Here is a 5,609-nt window from a genome sequence, read left to right as displayed (position 1 = left end):
GGTGGACTCAATCCAGTAGAATGATTGCTTTTCTTTAACTCATTTCAATTACTCAGGAAAAAGGAAAGCTGTGAGCTGAATAAACATTGCCGTGGTCTCAGCCCAGTCACTGCTGGCTGGAGCCTCCTTCCGTTCTGCCTCCCACCTTCCTGTCGATCCAAGGGCACTTGGGGTTTAAGGATCCAGTCCCAGGGCAGGGCTCCTTGGTCACGTGCCAACCACCACTGCTCCCTGCACAATCGAAGCCTGAGTTTTCTGTCTGCGGCTCTTTGATTCCTTCAGGTTTATTATGGGGCGTGACACCTGCTGCCGGTGACCTGACCCTGGAGCCGGGCTTGGCTGTCCGAGGAGGGAAAGAGTTGGCTTCCCTCTGGAGGGAGCAGTGCCGAGGGCTGGCATCGGGCAGGGCTACATCGGGCTCCCTGGCTCTGTTCACTCCTTGCTATTTTGAGACTTTCTTCCCATGGCTGCAATGCTAGAAAGACGTGTGAGGTGAGAGCCAGGTGAGGGGAACATTTCGGATGTGTTGACACATTATATTTACCTCCCAAGACTGTCTTCGGTGGTGTCTGCCCAGGCAAGCTGAAGAGACATGGGGGTCTGTGGAGATTAGAGTACCTGACTCCTTCAAGGCAAAAAAAAAAAAAAAAAAAAAAAAAAAAGGAAAGGGAAAGAAAAAGAAAAAGAAAGGAAAGAAAGGAAAGAAAACGAAAGAAGGAAAGACAGAATAAAGAGGAAAAAACCCCGCTCCGTCCCATTTCCCCCCAGCCCACAGGAACATGCATTTCACCTAAACTGGGTCTCCAGCCGCTTCCGCTCTCCTCAGCACTTGATCTGTGGGTGTGCGAACAGCCCCCATGAAGCCCTTTCTGCTTGGTGGTTCTTGCAGCCGAGGCTCTGGGAAAGCCGAGAACAGAGGCTCTTCTTGCCTCTAGGATCATAGTATGGTTTCCAAGAGGTCCATTCTCTTCCCAGAGCCCTGCCTGCTTGTAAAAGGGGAAACACACACCCGGGATTTGCAGACAAAAAAATCTATGCCAGCACTGGAGGAAGGCCAGGGAGTCACGGGCAAGAAGCAGCTCACCCCGAGTGCCCACGCCTGCCTCCAGGACCACGGGAAAGCACACTAAGGACAGGGAGAAGCCATTCAGGCCAGCTTTCCCATCTCTGGAGGATTTTCTTTAATCGCCCCTTTCAGCCCTCACCATCCGCAACACTCCCTGACCTCTCTCCTTGCACAGATCTAGGTGCCTCTGTCTGGAACCTGGGCCGTTCTCACGCGGGCTCCGTGGTCCTGCCTCTGATAAGCTATTCCATATGCTTGGGCCCTTTGTTCTCGCAGTGCTAGGTTTTACAACTTCCCAGTGACTTGGAGTTTCTTATTTTTGCAATGGGCTCTTCGGGGATTTGCACCCCTTCTAATACACGAATTATTTTCTCTGTTACATCATGTCCGCTCCTAATTTTGCAAACATTGTGTAAGGAGCTCTCCCATGTAAGCACCAGCCGGAGGAACACAGGAAGGAACCCACACAGAGTCTCCATTTTCCAGGCAAACCTCTTAGGCACCATCTTATCCAACCTACTCAGAAGGGTAAAACAAAACAAAACGCCAAGATTTTCATCCTGATGAGTCAAAGAAACACAGAAATGCCTAGGACCCACCTGTAGTCTGTAGATAGTCCAGGCCTGTCTTCTCGAACTAACTGTAGTCAGGGGGAAAAGACAAGGTTCAGAGAAATGAACTGCGGGAGCTTCAAGGGGTCAAGGTTAGAAGGGAGTTCAGGTGACTGCCCTCCCCTCCCCGATCAGAGAAGGGAGCTGTGGATTTAGTCGCTCCAGCACCATTCCTTTGATGTTAATGCCTTAAATAACTTCTGTCTTGCCTTTTGAAGCAACCAGTGCTAAAAATATACAGAGAGCCTAATAGTTGCATTCACCTCTACACCAGCCTAATATACCTAGGAAACAGCCTGGCATAATGCAGTGGTTTGACTGCTATATATTAGGATCACCTGGGGAGCCTTTAAAACCTACTCGTGCCCAGACCCCACCTCCAGGGACTCTGCTTTAATTGGCCTGGGGTGGGGCCTGGGTGTCGGGAGGGTTTAGAGCTCCCCAGCTGATTCTAATGTGCAGCCAAGGTTAAGAACCACGAGCAGAAATGAAAGGACATGGCCTTTGGAATGAGTCCAGAACTAGGTTCAAATCCTGCCTCTTCCCCTTAATAACAGGAGAATTTCTTGAACCTCAGTCTCCTTGTCGATAAACTTGGGGTAGCAATCCTATCTCGATTGAAGGGAACGAGCTCGTGTTTATAAAGCCCTTAACGATGCTTTGGCGCACAGTCGTCCCTGAATAAATGCCTCTCTCCCCAGCACACATATGCTATCTTTTAAACTATTAAGCTCCAGCAGTTGGTAGAAATGATCGCTATTTAAGTTTTGTATAGATCAAAATATGTTAGGTAGAAAAAAGCTAATGTTGGGGAAAAATGCTTAGCTTAGGGATCAACATTTAGACCGAGATTTTCTGGCCTAGAATTTGATGGCCTCTTCCTTCAGGGATCAGAACTTGAAAAGTGGGACACACACAAACTGCTGTGCCGAGTTACCCTTATACAAAGACAAGGCGAGGGAGACAAGGTTTAATAAGAGTTCATATAAAATAGACCTTGGGGGTCTGAATTACCACAAATTAACTGAGGGCAAACAGGGCCATATGATGGCCAAAAGGAACAACACAGTCTAAGAACATCCAGAGGAAGGAGCAAAGTAGGCCATTGTGCCCCTGCACTGGCCCAGGCAGTCCTCCTCACAGGGGGACAGCCATTTCTGGGTATCACTGTCAGAGGGACTCTGGATCCACAGGAGGGTGATGGAGATGGTGAGTGGAAGGGGTGTCACATGGAGAATGGTAGAAGGAACCAGGGATCTGCAGAGGCTACATTGACTGTCATCAAATCCTTAGCAAGTGGGAGGATTTGGTTTCTTTGTTGTTGTTGTTGAAGTCTAGCTGATTTACAATGTTGTGTTGATTTCTGGTGTACAGCATAGTGATTCAGTTATATGTATATATATTCCTTTTCATCTTCTTTTTCGTGATAGGTCATTATAAGGTATTGAATATAGTTCCCTGTGGATTTGGCTACTTCCGTGTTGTATCAGAGGGCAGGACTGAAACCAGTGGATGGTAATTCTCAGCACTTTCAGCGTATCATTGGGTGCTGAGGCCAAGGAGATCATGTTGGCAATTTTAAGAGACTCTGATTCTAGATGGGTCCTTTTTTAAAAAATTTTGTTATTTTTTGGTAGGGGAAGGTAATTAGATTTATTTATTTATTATGGAGGTACTGGGGATTGAATACATGCTAAGCATGTGTTCTACTGCTAGAGCTGTACCCTCCCCCAAGAAGAATCCTATTTTTAAAAAATTCCTCTTCCACATGCATCACCCACAACCTGTTGGAGGCTCTGTCAGTGAGCAGCTGTAGGATCCTGCATAAGTCACTTCATCTCTCTGAACTTTAGCAAAATGACATTGGGCTGATAGCAAAGAACACTGGCAGCAATATTTATGGAGCACCTACTATGTGTTAGTCGCTATTCTCAGCGATTGCTGCCACCTGGGACATTTGGGCACTGATTCACACCGTTTTCTCTTTGTCACATTCACCACAGCCTCCCCAGATCATCCCACTCAAAGGCCAGGTGCTGGGAGTGAACTAAAGGAGGACCCATAGGGTTTTTAGACCAGAACACTAGAAAACTGAGGCAACTCGCCTCTATGGTTTGATGAGGTTGAATGGGAATTAGATCCAGATTTATCCCTGAAGAAGATGAATGCTTTGTAGATGAGGGCTTTTAAAGAAATTTCACTGTAAGCAGCTTTTCTATATAAGATTTGTGGATCAAAAGCATTTTCTACACATGCGTATGGGTATATATGTAGCTGTATGGCAGACTTTGGGAACCTCTGGTTCCATGCTTAATTATATCCAGCCCTGGCAAAGTTCAGTCAAAAGTTTGGGAATCTGCAGGAGGCAGACAGGTTAGATTGGATTTGCTAGTGAAATGCTGAGTCCTCTGGGGCAACTAGGAAGTGCTTGCTGGAGCCATCAGGCTTGAGTGGCCCTAACAGAAAGATGAACCTGGAGTTGGCCTGGATCTCTCTCTCAGCCTGGAGTTGGCAGAGTGGACTGAGCCAGCCTGGCCCGGAGTGAGCCAAGGGCCAACTTGCGGTAGGAGAGACTTAACCCATCTTGCCTCCGATTTCCCAGGAGCCTCTGGCGTTTTCTGATTTCTCCCTCTGTGCTCGGAACTGGTGGTGGACATGTAGATGTGCTCTGAGGAGGAACAGCTCTCCAGCCCGTGGTCTGGTTCCCCCATGTAGCTAAGGGAATCCATCCATGGGCCACTTCAGTGGGCTGTGTCCACTTGCCTCAGTCAGCCTGGTGACTCCGGGAAGCCCGTTCTAGGCACCCCATCACTCCTCAGTACCTTGTGGACCCGAGACTTCCAGTTCTGCTAGTGCGGTGTCTCTCAGTTGCCTGGACTTGATCTGGTGAGATCTGAGGCTTTCTGCTTTCCTCCCTCGATTCCGATTCATCATGTAACTTCTTGCCTGAATAAATGATGTCTGGGCTCTCCCAGAAAGTCTGGTGTGCAGGCTCCTGACCTGGGAGTCTAGTGGCCAGAGTTCTAGCCTCAGTTCATGAATCAATCAGGAGCAAAACTTTGGCCAAATCGCTTCCCCTCTCTGCGTTCAGTTTTCCCCTCGATAAAATTAAGAAGCTGGCCTGGCTGATACTTTGCTTTTCTCCATTTCATTTTCTCTCCTTCTTTGTATCTTTCCATCCCTTGTCTGGACTATGCCCACTTACCTTTCTATCTGCCATTTTTTTTCTTTGTCTCAGTACCCTCCCACCCCTGCTGCCAACCCCTCTCTCTTCCTCTTTCATCTTTTTTTCAGTCACCATCTATCTCCCATTTCCCTCCCGACCATCTTCCTTCTGTCCTCCTATTACCATTCTCTCCCTCCTTTTCTTAAACAGCCACCAGAAGGGATGAAGCATGTTTGTGAATTAGAATGCATTGTCCAAACAAGTGTTCTGGTCCACGCTTATCATTATCTCGAGTGGGTTGCTTGAAGGTGAAAACAGAGCCCTAACTCCTTACCCTTCCTTCAGAAGCAGTCACCACAAACAGAAGTTGCTTTTGATAAATGTGTGTGACCTACCATCAACGTTTGTTTTGTGGGTCAGTAGCCACCGTGGAGGAAAGGTTTCCTGCCCTTGGCTGTGGTATCTGACCCGCTTGGTTAGCTCAGGCCACCAGTCAGGCATTGCTAAAGATAGTTGGCCTGGGTGGGGGCATCTTATGTATAGCTTGGGACTTGATGAGCCTGTGAGAAGAGAAGGGAGTGCCTTGCTGGCTATATAAAGCACTGACCTTAAACACGTCTCAGCATTCGGTTTTCTCTAAGACAGAACTCCTTCTGTAATGCCCAGCATCAGACTTTCCCCAATCACTGAAACCAGGAGTGAAGGGTACCTGGACTTTGTGGAAAATCTAAATTTCAGATATTTTTAAAAAGATGCTCATCAGCAA

Source organism: Camelus ferus, chromosome X, assembly GCF_009834535.1.
Source record: "Camelus ferus isolate YT-003-E chromosome X, BCGSAC_Cfer_1.0, whole genome shotgun sequence".
NCBI lineage: Eukaryota > Metazoa > Chordata > Mammalia > Artiodactyla > Camelidae > Camelus > Camelus ferus.
Note: the sequence above shows the minus strand (reverse complement) of the source record.